This window comes from Berghia stephanieae, chromosome 5 (assembly GCF_034508935.2).
Source record: "Berghia stephanieae isolate SIO BIC M18660-M18661 chromosome 5, UCSD_Bste_1.3, whole genome shotgun sequence".
Classification (NCBI taxonomy): Eukaryota; Metazoa; Mollusca; class Gastropoda; order Nudibranchia; family Aeolidiidae; genus Berghia; species Berghia stephanieae.
This window is the reverse complement of record NC_088364.1, coordinates 7854401-7866900: the sequence shown is the minus strand read 5'-3', so window position 1 is coordinate 7866900 and position 12500 is coordinate 7854401. Positions and strand designations below refer to the sequence as shown.

At 39.1% G+C, this 12500-nt stretch overlaps 1 protein-coding gene across 3 annotated transcripts in view; it reads right to left on the bottom strand.

Annotated features, from left to right (window-relative positions):
* Positions 1 to 12500, bottom strand: part of LOC144972353 (uncharacterized) — a 395531-nt gene that overhangs the window by 225208 nt on the left and 157823 nt on the right. For all 3 annotated transcript variants that reach the window (XM_078913461.1, XM_078913460.1, XM_078913459.1), the window contains exon 2: positions 8423 to 8461. The gene's annotated coding sequence lies outside the window, so the exon portion shown is untranslated. The remainder of the gene's footprint in view (positions 1 to 8422; positions 8462 to 12500) is intronic.

The window sequence follows — 12500 nt, the reverse complement described above, 5'->3', positions numbered from 1 at the left end:
ATATAGTTTGTTGTTTTGTTTTGTTTTGTTTTGGTTTTTTTTTTTGTGTTTTTTTTTTTTTTTGTTTTTTGTTTTTATGTTTTTTTTCTGGGGAAGGGGGGGTGGGCGGGGGTGGAGGGGGTTGGAAGGGTTATTTATTTCATTTTGCTCTTGTCTTTGGGTGGGGCAGGGGTGGGCGCAGTTGTTTTGCTTTTTGGATTGTACTTTATATATTTGGGGGGGGGGGGGGGTATTTATTTATCTATTTATTTATCTATCAATTTTCATATTTTTAAAAATATTCCTTGTAACTTTTAGGTCATATTAGTAGGTCATATTAGTGCCAGAAAAAAAATTGAAAGAACACTCAAACCTGGGACCTCGCGAAATCAACGCTTTGGCAGCCTTTTGCTTCTTTCTCAAAATGAGTGTATTATTTAAATCGATCGATATTTGGAGGACGAGTTTTCTGGCCAAATTGTTTGATACGTCGTCTTCCAAGAGGTCGGCAGGCAGTTGGTTAAGGGTCACACTGACCTGCGTCAAATAAACTCACTTAACTGTAACTTGAATGTAATATCACCTAACAGGCGTCATGTCTCGTCCCGCATGTTAAACGTTGCTGTTGGCTAGGGACCCCTTGTAAAGCGCTTTAAGCACGTTTAATGGATGTTGCGCTATGTAAAAGTACGTCAAATAAACTCACTTAACTTTAACTTGAATGTTTTCGCACATTTTATTGGTGTGAAATTGGGTGTAAAAGACAACTGATTAATAATTAAAAATAATCTTTTGGTGCGCATGAATACAAATCCAACGTCATTTGTTTTATGTCAAATTGTCATTTAAGTACAAATAAGAAAGATACAAATTATGGTGAATAGAAGTACTAATATCATACCATTTGGTTACAAAATATCTAATAATCTTACCTGGAGGGGTAGAATAAACGTATTCTTTCATTTCTTTGTATTTTTATCGTGAAATAACTCGCAAACTCTTTGTGTTATTGGGCACGATAAAAATAACGTTTAATAAATACAAAGGGATGAAAACCATCAGAAAAGGGCAAATTGGGTTTCTTTACCATGTATGGCAACGAGGGGACACTTAGTGGCTACAGTTTGAGGCTGTCAACAAGCAACATCACTACAAACTGGTTAGGGAGGCGGAGGACAGATTGTCATGGACAGGCAAAGTGCATACAAACGCAGGACACGGATAAGTAAATAAGCAATGGGAGAAACCGCGTATGTGATGGCAAAATTCATGTAAGAGATGACAAAAATCGTGTAGGACACTTTAAAAACAGGGTAGGACACGTCAATAACCGTGTAAAAGACGGTAAAAACCATAAAGGCGAAGTGTAGAGCACGGCAAAAACCGTGTATGAGCAGGCAAAACACGCTACAAGGACGGCAAAAAGGTCTACAAGGACGGCAAAACCGTCCATAAGGACGGCAAAACCGTCTATAAGGATGGCAAACCGTCTATAAAGACGACAAAACCGTCTATAAAGACGGCAAAAACGTCTATAAAGACGGCAAAACCGTCTATAAAGACGGCAAAACCGTCTATAAGTCCGGCCAAACCGTCTATAAGTCCGGCCAAACCGTCTATAAGTCCGGCCAAACCGTCTATAAGTCCGGCCAAACCGTCTATAAGGACGGCAATACCGTCTACAAGGACGGCAAAACCGTCTACAAGGACGGCAAAACCGTCTACAAGGACGGCAAAACCGTCTACAAGGACGGCAAAACCGTCTACAAGGACGGCAAAACCGTCTACAAGGACGGCAAAACCGTCTACAAGGACGGTAAACCGTCTATAAGGACGGTAAACCGTCTATAAGCACGGCAATACCGTCTATATGGACCGCAAAACCGTCTATACGGACGGCAAAACCGTCTATACGGACGGCAAAACCGTCTATACGGACGGCGAAACCGTCTATAAGGACGGTAAAACTGTGTATAAGTACGGCAAAACCGTGTATAAGTACGGCAAAAAGCGTATAGGTTACGGCAATAATACAAAAGGTAATCATGTCGTGGGAGGAGACAAACCAAATCTATTTATGGTCACCGTCCTGTGTACGTAAACAAATTCACTCGTCCCCCGTCTCTTATAAATGTTCAACTTAATCGTAATGATACCGATGATTGTAATTATTGGTTATTTTTTGGTTTAATTTTTTTTTTTTAATTTACTTTTTTTGTTTTGTTTATGTTCGTTCGCGTTTGGCATTTATTCACTTGTTTTATTACCTTTTAATTTATTGATTTATTTTTTTAAATGTTTATTATTTATTTACTTAATTATTTATCTATTTATTTATCTATTCATTTATTTATTTATATAGAAATGTATTATTTCTTAAAAAGATTACTCGTTTATCATACATTTATTTATTTTGTAACGCTGAGTTCCTACAATCTTCGACACTTTTAGGCCATAGTAGTACAAAATTAAAATTTTGTAAAGCGCTCTGAGCACGTTTAATGGATGTTGCGCTATGTAAAAGTGTGTCAACTTGAATGTTATATCGCCTAAAAGGCGTCATGTTTCGTCCTAAAGTGTTGCTATTGGTCAGGGACTCCTAGTGAAGCGCTTTTGAGCACGTTTAGTAGATAATGCGCTATATACGTAGATAGAATGAAGTTGACGTCACTCAGGTCTTTGTTATTGCTTTTGTTTGTTTTGTTTTTTTTTTTTTTTGTTTTGTTTTGTTTTTGTTTTTTTTTGTTGTTTTTTTTTGTTTGTTTGTTTGTTTATTTTTTTTTGTTTTTTTTTTTTGTTTTTTTGTTGTTTTTTTTTTTTTTTTTGCTATCCATGTTCATGAGCAATTCTCACTAAACTGTATTAAACAGACTATAAACGTTCAAAGTTACACATAGTTTTGCGTGTTGGTCCAGATGGCAATGTTGTGAGCATCTTAGCCAAGCGCATAGTCTACTATCTATATAAAAGTTCAATATCTTTTTAAAACGTTCTAAAAGTGACGGATTAGAATCTAACTCTAAAATCGTTGTGAACATTTGATTTAGGTCAACGGCAGCCCGCCTGGTGCAAGATCAAACCCCGAAAAGTAGGAATGAAGTTTTGATCTTCACTACAAACAGGCTGACTTTTAAAGAATTTTTGGAGAGGGGGGGGGGTGTGACTAATTATTCCTGTATTTATCCTTTGTGTTTTGAATGGCACTAAATGTGGAAACGCAATGTTTTTTTTCAAATTAAAATGATAAATTTCAATCGAATCATAGAGAGGAGAGAGTGTAGAGAGAACGTGAATGGACAAAAGAATGAGAGAGAAAGAATGAGAGAGAGAGAGAGAGAGAGAGAGAGAGAGAGAGAGAGGAGTGAGAGAAAAAACACGGGATAGAGCGTGAAAGAGGCAGAGGAGGAAGAGAGAGAGGGGGCGGAGAGACAGAGACAGACAGACAGAAAGAGAGAGAGAGGGAGACAGAGAGACAGTCAGACAGAAGAGAGAGAGAGAGGGGGAGAGGGAGAGGGAGAGGGAAAGAGAGAGAGAGAGGTCTTCATATACGTCCCAGGTTTGAGAGTTTTTACCAAAATGAGGGTCATTTAAATCGATCTATATAATTTGAAGAACGCGTTTTCTGACCAAACTTTTAAATATGTGTTTTTCCACAGTTTGGCAGTTAAATGGTTAGTCTATGCATTCTTTGGCAAGGAGTTGAAAGAGAAGACAATGACATGGTTTGTTTTCTATTGTAGCCGTCTTGATTTCCTTGGCAATCTTCAACTATTCCAATCCAACTCGGAAAGAAAACATTTTTCAAATATTTGGCCAGAAAACTCGTCCTTCAAATATCAATAGATCAATTAAAACGATCCCTCATTTTGTCAAAAACTCTCAAACCTGGGATGATTTTCAAAACTCACTAAGTCCTATTTTCATCATTCAAAGAAAATCGCATTTTTTTTGTCATTTACTTATTCACTGAAGTAGGGACAAAATACGTGTCTTGTGTGCCTCATAGAACAATACCCTGAGTGTTTGGACACTCAAGATGTTCTCTGGAAATTTCTATGGAGTCCAAAAGATAGCTTGAGATTGTTAACTCATTTTCTATCTGGATGTGACTTAGAACATATTGAAAGTCACCAATCTATTCATGAACCTTGGTAGTAAATCATCATCATCATCATCATTGCCTTTTTCACCCTGTGTCAGGGTATAGGCCACAGACAAACAGTTTCCATCCTTCTCTTTCCTGAGCCAACTTTTTTATCTCATTCCAGGTCTTACCACTTCTCTGTATATCAGCTTCTTTAATTCTTCTCCATGTTCTGTTGTCCTTCATAAATTCTGTCATTCCAGTAAATACTAGATACATATTGCAATTAAAACAAGTACATACTATTTGGCATTCCATTATGATTGGCCCGTCACTATCATGTCAAGGTGAGGTAACTCTTATTAATCATCATTAAAACAACTACAACAATATGGCCGGCTGTAAGTCGTTAGTGGGTAATTAACATTATGGACAGTTGGATCGTCCTTCAAGTAACCAAACGATCACCAAACAGCTGGTAGTGTTTCCTGTCCTGTGTTGTTTATTAGTATAAATGTCTGGCAGTTTGTGAGGATTTGTTTTGTCTGTTCGTTTGTTTGTTGTTCGTTTGTTTTGTTTGTTTGTTTGTTTTGTTTTTTTTTGTCTTTGTTTTTGCTTTGTGTTTATTTTGTTGGGTTTTTTTTTCTGTTTCTTTTTTATTTTTATTAATTTTTTATTTTGTTTTATTATTTTTTTTTTTTTTTGGTTTTATTCCAATTTTTCTTTCTTTGGCTTTTCATTTTTTGTTTCGGTTTGATTTGAATTTGTTTTGTTTTTTGTTTTTTTCTCTTTCTTTTTTTTTTTTTTTTTTTTTTTTGTTGATGATTTTTTGTTTATTTGTTTGTATGCTTTCTCTGTTTGTTTTTTTGGTTTTTGCTTTTTGCTTTGTTTTTGTTTTTGTACTGTTTTTTTTTCTTTTATTGTTTTGTATTTGCTATGTTTTGCTTTTTGGGGGTTTATTTTGTTTGTTTTTCTTTTTGTTTTTCGTTTGTTTTTTAGTTTTTGGGGTTTGGTGGCGGGGGGGGGGGGGGGTGAGAGATGGCTACAAAGCAAATTTTAGTCTAGTCAAGCAGATTTTGGTTGCTAATTGTAACATTATCTGTCAGGCCGTCTTGTTCATGTTTACCTGGCAACAACAACAGCTGCTGTATGATGTTGGTTTGAGTTGGGTTGGGTTGGTTTGGTTTGATTGTCTGACATTGTTCAAAGGGTCTGTCTGTTGCTGTTTGCCGCCGATGTCTGTCGTTAATTGGCGATGTGATGAAGTGGACACAAAGGTATTGCCAATAACACAACGTGATTGGCTCGTTGGTGAATCTCTGGTCCTGATGGCGGGACGGTCCGCTTATTGGGGAATCCGGCAAATCGGAAAGAAAAAAATCTAGAAAGCACGGGTATTCATATAACATGCGCGGCTATGTGGTCTTGTGGTGTGACACTCGCTTTCGGATAGGAAGATCTTGGGGTTCGAGCCTCGCTCGGCACGTAGTTGAGTCCTTGGAAAAGGCTCTTTACTCACATTCTCTAGCCGTACTCGGGTGTACCTGGCCGTTAACAGTGTTGTCTTTGTCCCAAAAAAATTGTAATATCGCTTAACAGGCGTCATGTCATGTCCTCCATGTTACGTGTTGCCGTTGGTCAAGGACCCCTTGTAAAGCGTTTCATGCACATTTAGTGGATATTGCGCTATATAAAAGCTCAAGTAACTACTGTCATTACCCTTGTTGGATCAATCGCTTCTGATACAGCTGCATAGGAGAAATTTGTCTCTAGGGTCTGTTCCAAGTGAAAACTGGAATAACCCAGGTGTCAGCCGCAGTGCAGCGCCGCAAATTTAGCTAGGACGAGGAGACTTGCCCAAGACCGCACAGCGCAGCAGGTATCGAACTCTGTACCTTTCGGGTACGAAGCAAAGACTGTACCGATGACCCACGCTTCCCCTAACATTATAACCTACTACGACGACTACTACTACTACTACTACTGCTGCTGCTGTTGCTGCTTACCAAACTAACACCTACCCACACAAGAGAGAGAGAAAGAGAGAGAGAGAAAGAGAGAGAGAGAGAGAGAGAGAGAGAGTTGGGCGAGATAAGGGGGAGATAGGGGAGGGAAAGGAGAAAGAGATGGAGAGAGAGAGAGAGAGAGAGAGAGAGAGAGAGAGAGAGAGAGAGAGAGAGAGAGAGATAGAGAGAGAGAAGAAAGGGAGAGAAAGAGAGAGGGACGGAGCGACGAGATAGAAGAGAGATTGGGGGGGGGGTGTAAAGAGAGAGAGAGAGAGAGAGAGAGAGAGAGAGAGAGAGAGTGAGAGAGAAAGAGAAAACACAGAAAGGGAGAGAACGAGAGGGGGAGAGATACAGAAAAAGAAAAGGAAAAAGCATCATAACAACCATGCCTTCCCTCGCACCCTAACGACCTACACACACACAGAGACAAACACAGATAGAACAGAATAAAATAGTGACTGGCAAGATGACTTAACTAACTAGTCTATTCAATATGCAAATAAATGCATGCAGACTAAAGGAGAATATAATTAGAGAAGATTCAATTACAGGGTTTTTTGTTTTCTCGTCAAGGAAATACATTTACACAAAATTTAAAAATAATGATAAGTATTGGAATGTAAGCTTCAATTTATTAAACGAAAACAGATACTGTGAACGTTTCGGGTTGAATGAAACACTAAGGACGAATGAGAGATCTCTTATTTTCATTACAAAATTTTAATCAACCGATGTCCACTGTTTGCATACACCATGATCATTGCGCTTAGAAATGTTAAATTCATCTCCTAAATGAGTACAAGGCTTTAAGGTTCAATTCATCAAACTTAAAATACTATCGAAAAAGTAAAACTGGAAAGGCTTCGGATGGGAATACAACACAGACAATGGACGTTTCGGGTACAAACCCTTCGTCAGCGACACAATACATAAAGAAACGTTGAAAACAAATTTTAAAAATATAAAACACCATCTGTACTGCCGTACTCTGGAAAACCCAGTATTTAAAAATTTGGCCAGAAAACTCGTCCTTCAAATATCGATCGATTTAAATGACCCTCATCTTGGCAAAAGGAACGGCAGTTACAGCTGTGTTCCCATAGTATCGCCCCTTCCATTTCCAACCTTTTAGCGAGTACTTTTACGATCCCAGGTTTCAGGTGTCCCTCACCCCTCCCTCCCTCCTCTCTTCTTCTCTCTCTCTCTCTTTCTCTCTCTCTTTCTCTCTCTCTCTTTCTCTCTCTCTCTCTCTCTCTTTCTCTCTCTCTCGCTCTCTCTCGCTCTCTCTCGCTCTCTCTCTCACACACACTCTCTCTCACACACACACACACACACACTCTCTCTCTCTTTCTCTCTCTCTCTCACACACACACACATACACTCTATTTCTCTCTCACACACTCTTCTCACACACACACTCTTCTCTCTCTCACTCTTTCTCGTCTCTCTCTTTCTCTCTCTCTCTCTTCTCTCTCTTCTTCTCTCTCTCTCTCTCCTCTTTCATTCCCGATGAGGTTCGTTCCCGCATAAGACCAGATTATGACTGTGGAAATAAAAACCTAGAGTCTAGGCTTAAAAATCCATTATGAAAAGTTATTTAGGTTTTGTGGATGAATATCACTTCACTTTTATCAGAATTCTGGTTTAAACGAACTAATGATAACAAGTTTCGACTGTACGGATACCAAAAAAATAAAACGGAGGTTCCATGTCAAAGAGAGAGAGAGAGAGGGGGGGGAGGGAGAGGGAGGGAGAGAGAGAGAGAGAGAGAGAGAGAGAGAGAGAGAGAAAGAGAACGATGAAGAAATAGAGATAGAGTGAGAGAAGAAGAAGAAGAAGAAGAAGAAGAAGAAGAAGAAGAAGAAGAAGAAGAAGAAGAAGAAGAAGAAGAAGAAGAAGAAGAAGAAGAAGAAGAAGAAGAAGAAGAAGAAGAAGAAGAAGAAGAAGAAGAAGGAGGAGGAGGAGGAGGAGGAGGAGGAGGAGGAGGAGGAGGAGAAGGAGGAGGAGAAGAAGAAGAAGAAGAAGAAGAAGAAGAAGAAGAAGAAGAAGAAGAAGAAGAAGAAGAAGAAGAAGAGGAGGAGGAGGAGGAGAACAAGACCAAGAAGACGAACAACAACAACAACAACAACATCAAAAACCAAGAGCAAGAAGAAGAACAAGAAAAAGAACAAGAACACGAACACGAACAAGAATAAGCGGGGGTGGGGGGGGGGGAGGGTGACAGTAAACGAAAAGAAGGAGGGGTGAAGGAAAAATTAAAGAAAAAGAAGAAAAAAAAAGGGTTTTTGTTTTTTTTAATGACAAAATGAAAGAATAGATAATATTTGATAATTGAATAGAGAACCAAACTTACCTTCGCGAAATCCCTTGATCTATTTAATGTATTTTCCAACTGAAATGAAAAAAAAAAAGAAAATTTATAACATTATTAAATATGTAATTATTTTTATTAATTAAGTCAAACATTATTAAATAGAATTAATGAAGTTGAATTGACGTCACCCGGCTCTATGCTATCGCTTTGTAGTTTGTAGACCTCCGCCAGTTGGTGATTAGTTCTCAGGACAATCCCTCTAATAATATTGGTAGGATTGACCTTGTGGGCAGACATGTTGAATGAACATTGTCCATCAATTTTATTATGTGTTTAGGTGAATTACTCACTCGAACAGCCCGCCAGATGGCCGTGGCTCGCTAAAAACAATAACAGAGAGCTGAGTGGCGTCAATTTCTTTCTATCTACATCACCCAAACTATTGATGTTTTACGATAAGGTAAAGTACTCACAACATCCGCCAGCCAGATATAACGTGCTAACACACAGAACTCTGTGTGAACCTGAAACGTTTAAAGTCTGATTGATAAAATTTAGCGAGAAAGAATCATTAAAATGGCTGTCTAGATATATAATAACAAAGACCTGAGTGACGTCAATTTGGTTCCATCTACAAACGCAGTTTTGTGAGTTGGTACGTTTTAGACGGCTGGTGGGTATTGCGAGTATTTTACATGAACGCAAAGCACCAATTGGAATGTTTTTGTGGCGAACGGTACGAAAATGATCTTTCGGCAAGTATGTTTCCACAGCCTGTGTTAATGACAATATTATTGTGAGAAGTTATGCATAGGATCTGAGATCCTACTTGAATCGGGTATCGGGCATGCACTGAAGATAGCTATGGGATGAAGGGCGAAAGTGCATTGCATTTTCTTTGGAGAATTGCCCAAACCAATAATAGCACTTTAATGGAGTTGGAAGGTGATTTTTTTTAATGTTCCCTACAGAAAGGGCTTGATATGCCTGTGTACTTAGGGTCATGCCAAAAACTGTCGTACTCGATAAAAAACCCATATTTAAAAATTTGGCCAGAAAACTCGTCCTTCAAATATCGATCGATTTAAGAAGTCCCGGGTTTGAGAGTTTTTGCCAAGATGAGAGTCATTTAAATCGATCGATATTTGAAGGACGAGTTTTCTGACCATATTTTTAAACTTGGGTTTTTCCAGGGTACGAAAGAAAAAAATGAAAACATTTTTTTTAACAAGGAGAATAAAATGGGGCGTAAATATTTACGTGACCTTAGGGCTTACTTAACATGGTGTGTGACAAATGGAGTGGGTGAGATGATAGGGGATTGAACTTTTTGACAAAAAAAAATGGAACTTTAGTAAAATTGTCTTGTATTTGTTTTTGTTTGTTGTTGGGTTTTTTTGGGGGTTTTTTTTGTTTGTTTTTTTTTTGGTATGGTTTTTGTTATTGTTTTTCTGTGGGTCTTTTTTCTGTTTTGTTTTGTTTTTATTTTGTCTTGTTTTGTTTTGTTTGTTTTTTTCGCTGGGTTTTTGTTTTTGTTTTTGTCGTTTGTGTTTATGTTTTTGTTCGATTTTTTTTGTGCATTTGTTCTTTTTTTTTTTGGTTGTTATTTTTGTTTTTTCTTCTTTTTTTTTTGTGGATAGTTTATTGTTTTTGTTCGAGGGGGTAGGGTATTTTTCGGGGGTTTTATCTTGTTATCTTTCAGGAGATAGTAAGCAAAAAAAACTCAACAAGATTTCCTTTTACTCGTCATCTCAAATCTAAATTCACATTTCCGTGACCGGTCCAACCTGCCCAAAACACCAGTTGAAGGCGGGGAGTCACATATTCAAAACTCGACAAACAAACAAACAAACAAACAAACAGACATCAATAGGATTCAATAGTCTGATGTCACGTCGCACAGCAACGAGCATGCCATGTGATCGGAATGTATAAAAGTCGAAACATAATCAGATTTATAATGTTTTTCTCCTCTGGATACGCTTTTATGCTCGCCGGAGAAATATTTCATACGGCGTCCGCCATTGTTCCGACAGTAGTGCGGGGCGGTCCTTGGCAAGCTTAAGGACCACGGTCCTACGGTCCTTGGGAAATAAAGACCGCAAGGACCGGTCCTAGGACCGGTCCTTTTCGACATTGAACATTCCTGAGAGACTGTTGGAAATTCGAACCGGTTTGACCTTTGAGAGCGTGGGATCGTTCATTCTTGAACCGTTAAAGACCGCTACACGATGAAAACCGTGGCCTACAGGAGTAAAACACACGGAGTAGTCACACTCATTTCAAATTGTAACCTAATTAGAGAAGAGGGGTGATGCCTTCTTTATTTGCTCACCGTACTTCATTGTTACTTCGATAATTTAATAAAATTTGAAATTTATCCCCATTAACGGAGATAATGGCATCGCCCAAGGCGTTGATCGAGTTGTTCGTGGCGTTGATACACACACGCAACTCCTACCCCCCCCCCCCCCCCCACACACACACACACACACATTAGAGGGCAGCGAGCATTGAAGAGTAAGAGAGAGACGTGAAGTTATAATAAGAGGGGGTGGATGAGGTGATAAGAGGGGTCGATGGTGACTTTTCACCAGATCTAACAAACTCAGCTACCCATTCATTGCTGAGTAGACAGGGATTCAGAAAAAAATCGACTGCACCCGGGATCGATCTCTGGCCCTTTGCGTATAAAGAGAGTGCTCTATCAACTGAGTTATCGGGGTCCCCAAATATTCTATTGGACTTTTTTTAAAATTCAGACGTTATAACTGGTTTTTTTTGGAAGGAAGAAACTAATGAAACTCATATTATTTGATTAGTAAAAACACCAAACGAAATTTTAATATTATTGTATTATTTTAAATGACAACACTGCGATAGAAAGGAGTGGTGACAAGAGATGGACAAAAGAAAACAAAAAATCGGATTTGCTACTTGCTAGGTTCGACACACACACACACACACACACACACACACACACACACACACACACACATCTTTTGTAGTCACATACATTTCAAACAATAACCCATTAGAGAAGAGGGGTCATGCCTTCACCATAGATCATTGTCATTGCGATCATTATGGTGTAGTAAATTTTGAAATTTACCCCGTATAATGGAATCGTCCAAGGCGTGCGCCTCCTGTTCCCCCCCCCCCCCCCCCCCCCATCTCACACACGAAAGGGCGGTTTGCGGAGTGGAGGTTGGTGGTCGTCTGCCTGTATGGTCGTCTGTGTCGTTTAGTGTATGGCAAAGGGGGGTGGGTGCGATTAATTAAGTGGGATGGGTGGTGATTGGTGGAAGATAAGCAACCGAAGCAACGAATCGCTGGGGAAGTAGTAGGCTATGGTGCGAGACCGTAGGACCGTGGTCCTTGCAAGGACCGCCCCGCACTAGTTGAAAGGTGATAAGAAGTGAGGACCGGCGCCGGTCTTCCCCTCTGGGACCGGTCTTCGGTTCACAGCTAAAAGACCGTCGGACCGCGGTCCAGACCGGTCTTCAGCGCGGCACTATCCGACAGTCAAGAGCCAGTGTTACTAAGTTACCATGCGTCATTAGGAAAGAAGTGACGTCACGACTGTTGAACGCTATTGTTACCCAACGTCTCATAAAGAAAGATAAAAATAAAAACACGATATTCCCTTTATTCATCTCCAATGGGAATAATTCTGCGAATTCCCAAGTTGAGACTTGGAGTAATTTTTTTTTTTGCCAAGATGAGAGTCATTTAAATCGACAGATATTTGAACGACGAGTTTTCTGGCCAAATTTTTAAATATGGGTTTTTCCAGAGTACGACGGTATTGTGATTGTTATGTCAACACAAATACAGGTCTGAACACGTGTGTATGGAACGGGGCCAGACAAGGCAAGAAACAAAAATACAAGGAATATAAAACATTCCAAAAACAATCAGTCTACCTCGAGGTAGATGTTTTTGTTTTTTGTTGTTTTTTTGTTTGTTGGTTAGTGTGTGTGTGTGTGTGTGTGTGTGTGTGTGTGTGTGTGTGTATGTGTGAGTTTTTTTGTGTGTTATTGTTTTTGTTATTTTATTATGTTTTTTGTGTTTTTTTTTCAATTGCTGTGGGTTTTGTTTTTGTTGTTGTTTTTGG